Raw genomic sequence first — 14,260 nt, 5'->3', positions numbered from 1 at the left:
CAGAGTATGAACGATGATGATGTATAATTTCCCAGGAATAAGGAGCTTTAGAATGAAGTTTTAAAGATTTTCAGTATTCAGCCCGGTCAACCTGTTGCATTTAAAAATAAATAAATCTATCATGACTTCTAGTATGCTTTGTGTATCTTGTTAGAGAAAAAAAATAATTCTTGTCCAGAGAAATTTTTTTCACTTGTCCAAACATTTGATAACCCCTGAACAAAACATGGGCTTCTTGTCTCCCAGGTATATGTGTATCACAGGTGTTCTTATTACTGGGATCTGTGGTCTCCATCTGATAACCTCGAAGCATTGGAGGGTATTTTGTGTGGGAATGATCATTTGGCTTTGATACACTGTCAGGGAGAGTGATCTTAAAAGCATGTGAAAATAGAGCTGCACACTGGAGCATGTGCCATTTCCTGGGGCAGTGTCTGGGTGGATGGAGTGTGGTGGGAGAACAGAAATATGGGAGTGCTCAGCTGCAGGCAAAGCCAAGTGATGTTCAGTTAAACTCTTCCGTAGTTCAAGGTCTGAGGAAACACCCTTTGTGCTTTGTCTGGTAGTTAGATTGCTTCCTGGGAAGTTACTGGATTTTTCATGTATTTGGTGGATTTTTCCTGGTATCATGTGCTGGTATCTGATGGGCATGCGGTCTCTACTTGTTGCCAGGAAAGCTCCTAAAAAGAGGCTCACACAGGGCTGTGCAAGAGCTGTCCAGAGCTGTCCTGGACCCCCCCCAGGAGTACCTCAGAGCCAGAGAGTCATCAGGAAGAGCTGGCAGAAACCTTCTGTCCAAGAAATACAGTCGCACAAACAAATTCATCTTCAGCTGAGTGTTGATGAGGGTCTGCAGGGCAAAATACTCTAGGAAAGTATGAACTTTTTGTTGTTTCTCAGTCAGAATACACTTCATTCCTCCATCAAAGGAAATGCAATTGCAGGAAAAAAAAAATTTAGAGACTACAAGAAAATGGACTGGGATTACATCAGTTGCAGTGCAAAGGACCAAACCAGGCCAAATCTAACCTCACAGAAGTTGCAAAAGCAGGGGAAAAATCAAGGAGGAAGACACAACTTGGAGGGGAAGGTATGAAGGGCATGGCATGGAGACTTAAAAAAAAAGTCTTTCCCAAAGTCAAAACCATCAAAAGGCAGGCCATATGCCATCAAGTGCAGGCACATGCACCAAAGCTTGCCAAAATTGATCCCTATTGAAATCACAATATTTGGTTTCCCTTCCTGAATGGTAATGAATTTTTGTTTCCCTTCCCGAAAGGAAATTATTTCATTTCCCTTCCCAAAAGGAAATTATTTCGTTTCCCTTCCCAAATGAAAATTATTTCCTTTCCCTTCCCAAATGGATATTATTTGGTGATTATTAGTTGGTGAGCTCGATGTGATTCTGACATGATCCTGTGGTGATTTGGGAAAAAGGACTTAAATATTAAGCAATGTGATCCCAAGGTGATTCAGGAAGATTACTGCAGACCTAAGAGAAATTAGAAGGTGGAGTCAGGCAGACCAAGAGTCTGAGAGCCTAAAAATCCAGATGAGCTATAGCCAGGCAGACCAGGGAGTCTAGAAGTCAGGACAAGGTATGAGATACCACCCCCAAGAAGAAGAGTGCTGGATATGAGGAGTGGACACTATGTACTTTGCTTATTTGGTGCACTGGAGCAAGCCCCGTGCCCCCTGCCAAGGAATGGCTGCAGTCCAGAGGGGACCCAGGTTGGTGCAGAGTTCCCCCAGAATGGCAGTGTGTGTGCAGCAGGACACAATGGGAAATAACACACGGTTTGCTAAGTTGCTACTACATGAGCACTGGAGCAAAAGCAACATGGAGCTCTGAGAGGCAGAGTCAGAGCTGCACAGACAATATGTAAGAGAAGCCCTCTAAAACTGTATAGTGGCCATCTCCACAGTAACCCGATGTGATTGGGGATTGGGCTGTAGGGAGAAGTGCAGCCAGAGATGGAGCCCAGTGTAGCACTGAGAGCAGAAGGAATCTTGCGATTTCAATGGAGACCAAGAGAGGAATCTTTGGTGCAGGCCCCTGCCCTTGATGGCATGCCATGCCTTTTGATGGCTTTGACTTAGGGAACGGTTTTTTCCTTTTTAATTTTTTTTCTTAAGTATCCATGCCATGTCCCTAATATCTTGTCCCCCAAGTTTTGTCTTCCTCCTTGACTTTTTCCCCTGCTTTTGCTACATCTGTGAGCTGAGTTTTGGCCGTTTGCAATGCAGCTGATTCCCTCACTTTTTTTTTTGGACTTAGGTTAAAGATTTTTGTTTTTTTTAAATATCCATGCCATGTCCCTAATATCTTGCCCTCGAAGTTTTGTCTTCCTCCTTGAATTTTTCACCTGCTTTTGCAACATGTGTGAGCTTAGTTTTGGCATGGTCTGGTCCTTTGCAATGCAGGCTCATTTCCTCACAGTCTATGTTTTAAAGACAGTAAAATTCCCAATTTGCTGGTTTTTTTCGATTGCATTTCATTTGTTCCTATCTCCTTTCCAGAGTGTTTGTAAGCCTTCATTTCATTTCCTTTCGGGAAGGGAAACGGAATCTTGCGATTTCAATGGGGACCAATAGGGGAATCTTTGGTGCATGTCCCTGCACTTGATGGCATGCCATGCCTTTGCATGGCTTTGGCTTTGCGAAATTTTTTTTCCTAAGTATCCATTCTGTTTTGCCTAATTCAGAATGGATCTCTACTCTGTCTCAATTCCATGTCCCTAATATCTTGCCCTCGAAGTTTTGTCTTCCTCCTTGACTTTTGCCCCTGCTTTTGCAACATCTGTGGCCTTGGTTTTGGCATTATGTTTTCCTTTGTCATGCAGCTCATTTCCTCACATTTTCTTTAAGACTGAGGTTAAAGATTTTTTTTTTTTTTAGAGTGTCCAGCTGTATCCCTAATATCTTGCCCTCAAAGTTTTATCTTCCTCCTTGACTTTTTTCCCTGGTTTTAGAACATCTGTGAGCTTAGTTTTTGTATGGTTTGGTTCTTTGCACTGCTCCTGATATGATCCCTGTCCATTTTCTTGCAATCACAATGTTTCCCAAAGTGTGATTTTTTTTTTCCTATCTCAATTCCTTTGATGGTATCTCCATTCCAGCGTGTTTGTAAGTCCTCCTTTTCTGTTTTGTCCTTCAACGGGGATCAATTTTGCCAAGCTTTGCTGCATGTGCCTGCCCTTGATGACATCTGGCCTTCCTTTTGATGGCTTAAAGTTTGGCAAATTTTTTTTGTTTTTTTAAGTATCTATAGCATGTCTTTCATATCTTCCCCTCCTAGTTGTGTCTTCGCCCTTGACTTTTTCCCTTGCTTTTGCAACATCTGTGGGCTTAATTGTGACCTGGTTTAGTCGTAGGTTACTTGAAAGTAATCAAAATTCATGGCAGGTCACGAAGTCCAGGGATATGTACTAAAGCTTGCCCCATTGATCCCCATTGAAATCGCAAGATTTCATTTTCCTTCCAAAATGAGCATTTTATTTTCATTACTTCCTTATCTTTATTTTCCACTTTCAAATATACTATTTTATTACTTTCGACAGGAACTTGCTTTGTCGTGCTAAATTTATTTCACTTCATGTTCTGAAAACTGTCCTGTTGTCTACAAGGGTATATTCTATTTTTTAGAAGTGCCCTTCTAATTCCCACTTTAGAAATTTTATTTCCTACATAACCACTACTGAACTGAATGCGTGGACTATTTGTACAAACATTTTGGATTTAAATTTGTTACATAACTGTAATATATATATATTACATTATAAAAAACATATATATATAACTCCTCGTAGAACTCTTTTCTTAAGTGCATCTCACACTTGACCTTGTTCACTGCTCAAGGCTAAAATAGAGAAATACTGATATTTTTTCAGTTCCATTAAGAGTGATTCTGAAAAGCAACCTTTTATGAAGTTTAAATATGTGCATCATCATTCATTGGAACACTCATTGAGTCAATATAAGCACTTTGCATTATTTGAAACATCTGTGTTTCATCCTTTTTAAAAAGGAAATTTTTTTCTTATAAAGAGTACACTGTATTTCAAAGCCATTATATATTAAAAAAAAAAAAAAATCACACTAATGCTATTTACATTGAGAAAAAAGCCCCAAACCCTAAATGAGTCACCCAGAATATTTTTAAAGCCTTTTAGAATAAGTTTTTAAACTAATGTTTCACTTAAAGGGCTGATAAAACATAACTATAACATGAACCATCCTGTTGTTACCAAAGTTTGTTTCCATTGTTAAGGCAATGGCCTAGTTCCTCCAACTAGCAACAATAACAACTCCACACATTATTCTAGACAAAGTAATATGAAATATGAATCGCTTGCTCAGTTAGGTGAAAAAAATGGTCTGATTTTACCAAATAGAGATTGCAAATCCAGTGGTACCTAGGTACAATGGTGACCCATTGGGTAGAAGTAATTCCATAAAAATTGTTTATTTGGGGAAGACAAGGATGGAGGTGAGGGGGGATCAAGATGAATCAACAAGAAACAAGACGAGCAAAATATAGAGAAGTCAGGGAATAAAAGAGACCTGACACATGTAGCCAAGGTACTGGTCATTAGGTTTTTCTGGCTCCTCTTGTTCATGTAGGTGAATGCTGTGTGCGTGTCTGCAATGGCTGGCTGTCCCTGCAGTACGTGTGCCTGGCTGTGTTCCCACTGGTTCCTGTGTGTGCCCACTGGGAACCAGCCTGGCTAGAGACTGCCTGCAAACACAGAGAAGCTGCCACCTTGCATCTAGCAAGGTTCACTGGATTCAGCTACCATCAAAACAAGCCATATTATTTTCATTCTGAACTGGCTAACATTAACTTCTTTAATTTTGTGGGGTCAGTTCACACTTCTTCTACCTCTTAATATGAGGAAAAATCAAATTAGATGATCATATCATCCATTGGTTCTTGTATATCTTCCATGTTATTTTTCTGCCTCATCAGTTCACCAGAGAAATATTTAGCAATTATTTGGTTATTTAAACACACTAGGATAGCTATAAGATCATTTAAAAAGGGAAATAAAAAAGTGAATTTTGAAGACATTTAAAACAAATTAATGTAAGCCCTACCCTACACTGTATTTATTAGGCTTGAACAATCAGGACAGAACAAGGTTTGAATTGATTGTAATCTGTAACACAGAGCTATCAATTCCATCTGCCAATAATAAATGATGGCAAATCATTCTGCTCAAATAACACACCAATATACTCGAATATATCAATACATTTTGAAGCAAGCAGTTTCCTTTTGGAACTTCTACAAGAAATTTCAGTTAATTCCATTTTGTATATCTTTACAGCCCCATATTTTCTGAAACAAATATATGCCTATCAACTTAAAAACAATGTTCATGGGAATATATGAGAATATAATGAATTGTGAGAGTTTTTAGATTGAATTTTGTTTGAGTGTGCTGTGCTATAGGGCAGCTTCTATTGATTACTCTTTTTAATTTACTCAGACAGCACTTTTTATCACAACAGGATGAGAATGCCCAACAGCCAAGAGAGCATAAAAAGAAACATTCCAAGCATTCTGCATCAAACTTAGCAAGTCTACTTTTATTATTTATTGGGTTTGTCTGGTTGGTTGGTTTAGTTTTTTAAACTTTTTTCATTTTTTTGCCAGGTCAATTTAAATTGGTAGCTCTACCAGTACTGATGGAACAGACAAGTTTTTACAAAGTGCTCACAGAAGGATATTTTAACTACACTAATATTTACCCTCAAAAAAAAAAAAAACAAAAACAAAAAAAAAAAAAAAACCACCTTTACAGATGAGAAAGTGAAATAGTCACACATTTTTCAGTAAAATCATATCCCAATTTGGTACAATGCAAGTCCTGAATTAAGGTACCTGAAAAAAGCATATACATAAATAAAAATAAAAGATACCTTTGAAGTCTAGTAGACCAGCCATCTCATGCAGGCAAAATTCTACTTAAAAAAACTTAAAAAGTTTGGAGATGAAGGCTAAAGATGAGGCAAGATGGATTTAACATGAAAAAAAAATCATTGAAACCCTCAGTCTATAGATAATTTTTCAAGTGATGAGACACACATTATCTTACAATGCACGCAGCATCTTTTGATGTACATGTGAAAACTCATCAAGAAGTGATTGAACCAATAAAGTTTGGCAAAGTTTTTCAAGAAATACAAATATATAATTGTACATGATATAAAAACACAGAGTTCACTATACAATATAGCAAGGATGTTTAAGGAAGAAGCAAATGGGAGACACATCATCCAAATTTTGTTGAAGGGAAATATGCACATAAGTTTTTCCAACTAATTAAACATTGTTAAAACTCATCAATCAAGCAGAGGCAGTGTATCATTTTAGAAGTTTAAAATTCTAGGTCTTATTTAGAAATGTATTCAGATCTGGATTCACATTCTTTATTCACAGAAAGACTTTTACTGAATTAGAAGGAAGATTAATTTTTGACCTAGCCTGCAATCATGGCACTTGAATAACTTCTCACTGAATTGTATGTCTGGTTCACCTGTACTCAGCTGTAGAACCTGAGTCCTTGCAAGTTCTTCAAGACAGAAGATATATCTAATTCACTGGCTTTATTTTGGAAGGAAAAAACATATATTTGCCTAAGAGAAATTTAAAAATGTCACAGAAACTTCATATTGATAAAAGACAAAGAATAGATGACATTGGATGTTCAATATGACAAGTTTTTTCTGTAATAGCCACTGCTCATTTAGGAGTGCTAGATAATTTGAAATTAATGCATCAGACTTGGGTATAATACAGTCCTTTTGTAACCTGTCTCCCTTGACACAGATCTAAGCAGGTATATATTTAAAGGCTTCTTATTTTTTAATAAAGTTGAACAGACCAAATATGATGTGCTAGGGTGCTACTTCAGGATTTGCAATAATAAAATGTCAAAGAACAAGCTGCAAGCTGTATTTTTTTCTTGAGATACTCAAAGAATTAATTTTATGCTGGCATATACTGTAATTAGAAATAGCTCTGTGCATCATGATTAAACTAATAGCTATGGAAACCAAAGCAGACTAGAAGAAGTGTAAAAGGAGAATAGTGAAGAAGCCAATCATAAAATTCCTTTAATCAGTTTATTTTTAATCTTTCTTGAAAGGCAAATTGGAATACTTAGGGTGAATACTACTTTCTTACTCTTTTTTAACCTTTGTATGTTTGGAAAGAACAGTATTCTTTCCAAACAACTTCCTATGTACTAGATTTTTTCACTCTAGAACTTCTCTACCCACACAATCTTAGGTGTTAAAAGCACACCATTTTAAAAGAACCTTTCTGTACTAAATAATTCTATCAATTTATCCTTTTTTGAAATGAGAACTCCATGTTTTCAACAGCTAAAAATCTCCCTGGTGCCCTACCCCCTTAGCTATTCCGGCAGCCCTCCGCTGAACGTGTTCCAGTTTAGCAGCCTCCTGATGGGTGTGGGGGAAGGATGGATGCATCTCTGAGCCAAACTCACCTGATGCAATCTTGAGTACTGAATGAGGGGGGAAAATCGCTTCCCTTGCTATGCAGGCTGCACATTCTGTGGCCACCAAGCAGGCAGACAGCCTTTGTGCCACAGCGCTGACTTGTGTTTAAATCCTCACTCAGCCTCGGGTTTTTCTGAAAGAGCTGATTCGTGTCAAGTCACTCACCAGCCAATGCTGTTGGCATGGGTCATGCCAGCCCAGGTATAACTCAGCAGCCTGTTCTTAACAAATTCCACCAGGTACCTTATAGTCAGATTAGCTGAGGTCCCTTTGAATGCTATCCCTGTGTATAGCCCAGTGTACAGGCTGACTCGCCCTGCCACCTATTTTGCTGTCATTCACAAACAAAAGGGCACTTTTCCTGCCATCATCCAGGTCAATGATGAAATTGTTATGTAATGTTTGCACCAGTATCAGCCTCTAAAGTGCAGCCACTCCTTAGACATCATGCTGTACACCTCTGTCCTTTGAGACTTACAGTGGAGCTGCCTTCTCACCTGTGTTCTGGCCACTAGTCCCTAATGGTTTAAGAAACCATGTCAAAATACTTGGCTTAGTCAAGGTAAACGAGGTTGTTTACCTCTTGTACCCTTGTCTAGAGACAGGTGCCTCATTACAGAATGCAATCAGGTTAGTCAGACATGGTTTGTCCTCAGTAAAGCTATGGTCACATTATTTACAAATCACATTATTTACCTTGCTGTGCCTAATAACGGCTTCCAGAAAGATTTCTTTCATAATCTTCCCAGGAACTGAGATGAGACTGTGCTGTGTACAGCTCTTTGAATGTCTTTCCTTTCCCTTTTGAAAGTGGGCACATTAATTAGCTTTCTCCAGTTACTGAAGGCCTCTCATAATCACCACATTTTTTAAAGAAAGACAAGAAATAGCAATATTGGATGCACATCCTGCAGTCTCAGTCTGCTAATATGAACACTTACCTCAGTCTTCCTCTCACATAGTTAGCATTCCTCCCCCCCAGACTTTCCCAGGAGGCACAGAGGTCTGGGAGGCTGGTGACCTGAGGCCCAAAGATATCACTTTAAGGTTTTCAAAATGGAAAACCAGCAGGTGTACTAGCTATATTACATATGAGCAAACTGTACCTGCCTTCAGACAGGGACAGTTTATGACACTCAATATTTGGTCATTATTGTGTCAATATTTGGTACATTATTGGGCCATTAATGTAAGAGAACTGTTCAAAAAGTACACTTTTCTCAGAAGATAACTGTGGAAGGGGATCTGGTCCAAGCCCTTCTCTGGGCTATGGCAAAGGATGAATAAACATTTCAGATATCATGCTTAATATCTGTACTTTCAGACAGACTTATTCAACAGTTTCCTAGTATGTAAGACCTGACATTGACCTGGTCAAAAAGTACTTAATTGTTGATCAGTATCATGCTTTGAAATGGAAAAATACTACAGATCAAAGTAAAACCTTTTCTCCCCATTACCTAAATAATAAAAAAGTAGATAAATCTTACACTTCTAACTCTCTTTTCAAGAAAACACTTGGTCTAATAAGTTCAGTTTCATCATTCTCATTTAAGTGTTTTCCTGGCCTACTCCTTCTGCTGCCTCTCAACACCAGTGCAAATATTCATAAAACAAAATATGAAGAGCAACACTTTGAAGGACTTAGACCATTTTTCCCCTGCTACTTCCCCTGCCTGGAGTTTTTGCTTCAAAATGTGCTTCCAACTATTTTATTTCCTCTACTGCCTAGGCTCCAACATTTTTGAAAGGAAGAAAATCTAGAAGAATCAGCAACAGAATCTCATCAACACTCATCAGACTAGTATCACTTGGGTGATAAAAACTGTCATTATAATCATCCTTAAATTCAACATCTGAGTCCTGCATGGTGCCTATATTCACCAATTTTTGCTGCATTTGAAGTCACAGCTTCCTCAGTAGAGACCTTCATCAGAGAGGTAATAATTTCTTTGGAACCTTGGGAAAAAACAGTTACCAACACAAACTGGATTTAGTTTTGCCGCTGTATTTTTACAGCTGGAAGAGAAGAAAATGCAAAAGTCCACGCCTACAAAAATATCCTGACTAGCCACGTCCCATGACCTATACAAGTCTTACACTGAAAGATGAGGAAAATCTCAAATTACTATCTTTACTATGTTATTGAAATAATTATAGTTTTAAAAATCAGCTGGAAAAATTTTCCTCTCAGAATACTGTGATTCTGTCAAAGAATCTGAGTGATTCTGGGGGAGAAGAGCAAATGAAAAAGACTTCAGTAAAATGAATTAGTATTCAGGATAAAGAAATAATGCCTACCTAGGATACCTGTGATATTTTATGGGTTTTGTTAATAAAAGCCAGGAGTTCTCAACGCATAAGTCATCAGCAAAGTATTTGCAGTATTATCAATATTTTTCCTATTCCAGTATCAGTCCCTTCATTCATTTATGCTACTATCATCCTTTTTTTCCCCATGCTAATAATTTCAATGGTTGCACTAGCTTTCTCATACAGTATCAAAGCACATCTGACAATACTCTATAATCAGTTTCACTACTAGCAACAGGATTCTCACAGAACACAAAATTACTCAGGATGAGATTACAAAGAGGGTTTGGGGTTTTTTTCATAGTGGAGAGCATGCTTCTTTTCAAAGATCACCAAAATATTTGGAATAAGCAAATTTGGAATAAGCAACAATTTGGAATAAGCCTTCTTCAACATGCTCCCTTTACCCTCCTTTTCTGCCCGTATATTTTATTTTCTTGGGCAGAAAACTGATTACTGCAACTTTGTTGGGCCACTGCCTACCCAGCTCTGAAGCAAGCACTGGGCTGTTTCACGTGCTTGTGAAGACAGAAGCAATTACCTTCCAGGACTGTGTGTTTTGCCAGTTGTATTTGGGTTATGCACTGAGGTTTTCTAACAGGGGATGGGGACTACAGGGAGACTTCCCTGAGAAGCTGAGAGAAGTTTTGGCTTTGTCCACTGGAAGCACTGTTTTTCTTTTGAACTGTATTCCTCTGTGAACTGAAACAGCTCTAATCAATCATAAAAAAAAAAAAAAAAAAGAAAAAAAAAAAAGGCTGTGTTTATGATGGGGCACTGACTTGAAGCAAGATCGACCATTCTGACTTCAAGAAATTCCTGTCTGAGATTAGGAGAGGAGTTGTCTTCTGTGTCCGACCGCATCAAACCTTAAATTATCCTCCAGCTCTCCACCTGCTGGAGGCTGCAGGAAAAACAGTTTCCCTCCACTCTTCAAGGAAAAAGGATTTCCATTCTCTTTAAGAACAAATGACGTAATCCCTGCTTTTCCCTCTTTTTTGGGGGGTGTGGGGCGCTGTTTTGTTCTGTTTTTGCATGGAACAGAGATAATTACCACGAGGTTTGAGAGCAGCCCCCCGGTGCCAGCCGAGCCCCGCTGTGATGGCGTTCGCAGGAGCCTTAGGATGAGGGAAGAGACGAGAATGTTGGCTCCATGTTTCAGAAGGCTTGATTTATTATTTTAGGATATATTTTATATTGAAACTATACTAAAATAATAGAAGAAAGGTGTTACATGGCTTTGCAAGGGTTCCTCAGAGTGAGAGAGATAGACGAGAATCTTGCTTCATGATCAGAACGCTGGATTTATTAATTTATGATATATAATACATTACTACTATACTAAAAGGAATAGAGAGAAAAGTTCAGAAGCTGCTAAGCTAAGAATAGAATAACAATAGTTCTGTGTCTAAGCAGAAAACAAGGACAACTCCCCTGCGAGTGGTCAGCAAATCCAAACACTCACAAAAGACCAATCACAGCTGCACCTGTTGCATTCCACAGCAGCAGAGAACCATTGTTTACATTCTCTTTCTGGGGCCTCAGTTTCCCAGAAGAGGGAAAATCCTAAAGAAAGGATTTTTATGAAAAAATGTCGGTGACAGAAAGGATTTCATCAGAAGGCTAGCTAAGAATAGAAAAGGAATGAAAACAAAGGCTTGTGACTGACCGAGTCAGTCCGGACAGCTGGACTGTGATCGGCCATTAATTAGAAACAACAACGTGAGACCAATCACAGATCCACCTGTTGCATTTCACAGTAGCAGATAGTCATTGTTTACATTTTGTTCCTGAAGCCTCTCAGCTTCTCAGGAGAAAAATTCCTGAGGAAAGGATTTTTCATAAAACACGTCTGGGACACCCCGCACCCCCGGCGGATAGAGCGGCGCCCCCTGCCGGCCGCGCTCCGCACCCGCGCCTCCAGCGCGACATTGCACCCTGCTCGTCCCCCTCCGGCACCGCGGGCAAACGTGCCCGCGGGTTCTCACCCTGCTCTTGCTTGGGGTTCTCTTTTTTTATTTTTCCTTTTCTTTCCTCTCTTTTCCTTTTTGGTATGTCTTTTTAATAGCTGGCAATCAACGTCTGCATGCTTTTCTTCTGCATAAAAAAGAGACTGGATTGTTTTTTACATAGTTGTCAATTATTTTTTCCAGCATGGGAAGACTCCTCTAACAAATTAAAATATTCATTACAGCAGATGCTCTCAGCAAGCTTCTTTGGATGAACAAATGAGATCAACCCGAAAAAACACTGTTTGGCTGAATATGAGCATCACTATTAAAATTACCAAACCCTTTTTTTCCCCCATGGTATGAAGCAGCCAGGAAAATTTATTTCAATACTAAGTGTTGTGAACTAGTCACATGCATGGGATTTAAGCCATCCATCCATGGCAATGTTGCTGGTCTACTGGAGAAGACAAATCATGAGCTGAGCTGATGCAAAGACTCCCAAGACTGTTGCAATCATCTCATGCTTTACAGATCAAATTCAGTACCTGACATATTTAAAAATATTAAATTATTTTAATAAGTTTGTTTACATTTCAAACAAATCAGCAAACATTGTTAAAATTCACTTCATCTCAAAATCACAGAATCAAATACTCTGTGAAAATTCTTACACCTTACAGTTTGACATTAATCCAACAGATAAAATAGTATCTGGAATGATTCTACTGATTTCTGCAGCTCACTGATAGAAAATATCCCAACCTACTCAAACAGTAAACAGTTATGATTTAACCCTTATCTCAAAATATCTTTTTGAAGTTACTTAGCAAAAATAAACAACTCTGTACTTAAAATAAATGATGTACAATTACAACAGCTCTTATGCAACCTGTAGCATAATCTTAAAAAAAAAAAAAAATTCTCGTTTGTTGTCATTATATTGCAAAGGTTCCATCTTACAGAGTTTTGTACCTCCTTGATGTTTCTCGTAGGCAGCTCCTCTAAGCATTGACTTCCTTCTTCTCACAGCAGCCAACTGACTCCAATTCCCCTCAACCAACCAATCCACTCTTTTATAACACTTTTCTTATTGGCTGCAGCTGTGGCCTGTTCCTCACCTCTAGTAATTGGCTCAGCTGCAACTCCTTAAGGGGCAAGACTACTTTCCATACTACCTTTATTTTCTTATATTGTATCCCCCTGCACTCATTTGACTGTGAGCCTGGTTCCAGACCTGTAAATAAAGATTAGTGATAAAGTCTCTGGCTGCCACCATGCCCACGGGAGATCTGCTGAACTAGACTCAATTTTGTCACAGAAACTTGCACAACTGGAACTCAGACACAAAAAAAAAAGTAAATTACCATGGTACTTCAGAAAAAGAGGATACTACAGACGCTACAGTGAAAAGCATGTATATAAGAATTTGTACGAAATATGGGCTGACAGATAAATGGCATTTTAGGAGAAAGCATATCAGAGATTTGTATTTTACCTTGTGAAAATTCATCAAGTAGGGCTACAAAAAGAAAAACAACTATGAAGTTCAACAACGTTCTCTGCAAGAGAGCAGCTATCTGCTTTCATGCAAAAAAACCCCAAACAAACAAAAAGACCAAACTTTCAGGGGAAAAAAAAACCACCACCAAAAACCATAACTCTGAAGCAGTTATGATGGTCCAAATTTGTGACTCAAGAAAGAGATCATATGAAGCAACTGATAATTGATTAATACTTCTCCCTCCTGCATGAATTTAAAATGGAAGTTTTCACAGTTCCATTGATGCAGTTTAACAGTCAGAAGAGCAAAGGAGGGCTGGGAGGAGTTGGATTAGTCAAACAGTCAGTGTTCTTAACAAAGTTTATTAATTGGTTATTTTGTGGCCTGAATGTAGGTGGAAAAAAGGGTGAATTGTAATACAGGGATAGCAATTTTTTTTTCAAACCAAGAGCAACCAAAATACATTATTCCACTTTTCAGAACAACCATTCTAATGCAAAGTTGATCACATTAATGGTGCACTTTGTAACAGCCCTCAGAGACAAAGCAAATTAGTACTTTGGCCTCCTTTGAATATCATCTTATCTGAGGCCTGGGGAGTAAGCAGAAGTTGCTAGTAATTAACTGTGGCCTTCAACAATAAAATCATATTAATCCTCCAATGCCAGATTTTGTAATAAAGGCATAGCTCCATGGTGGCAGAAGCACAAGAAGATAGCAAAAATAGCGGAACATGTCTTTACCCATGAATGAGAAGCTTCTTGTTTTGTTTTATGTAATAATCACAGAGCATGAAATTTTGACAACTTGGCATGTTTTGAACTTACTTTTACTTCACTCATTTTTAAGAGCAAATGGCTGATGGTGTCTAAAAACAACATTCAATGAAGGGCAGCTTTGCAGGAATAGATGGGATCCTTAAAGTGGAAATCTGAAGAATTAGAAATATAGAAAAATACCATCA

The sequence above is a fragment of the Zonotrichia leucophrys genome, chromosome 4 (assembly GCF_028769735.1).
Source record: "Zonotrichia leucophrys gambelii isolate GWCS_2022_RI chromosome 4, RI_Zleu_2.0, whole genome shotgun sequence".
Taxonomy (NCBI): Eukaryota; Metazoa; Chordata; class Aves; order Passeriformes; family Passerellidae; genus Zonotrichia; species Zonotrichia leucophrys.
The sequence above is the reverse complement of the archived record's forward strand: the minus strand, read 5'-3'. Positions refer to the sequence as shown.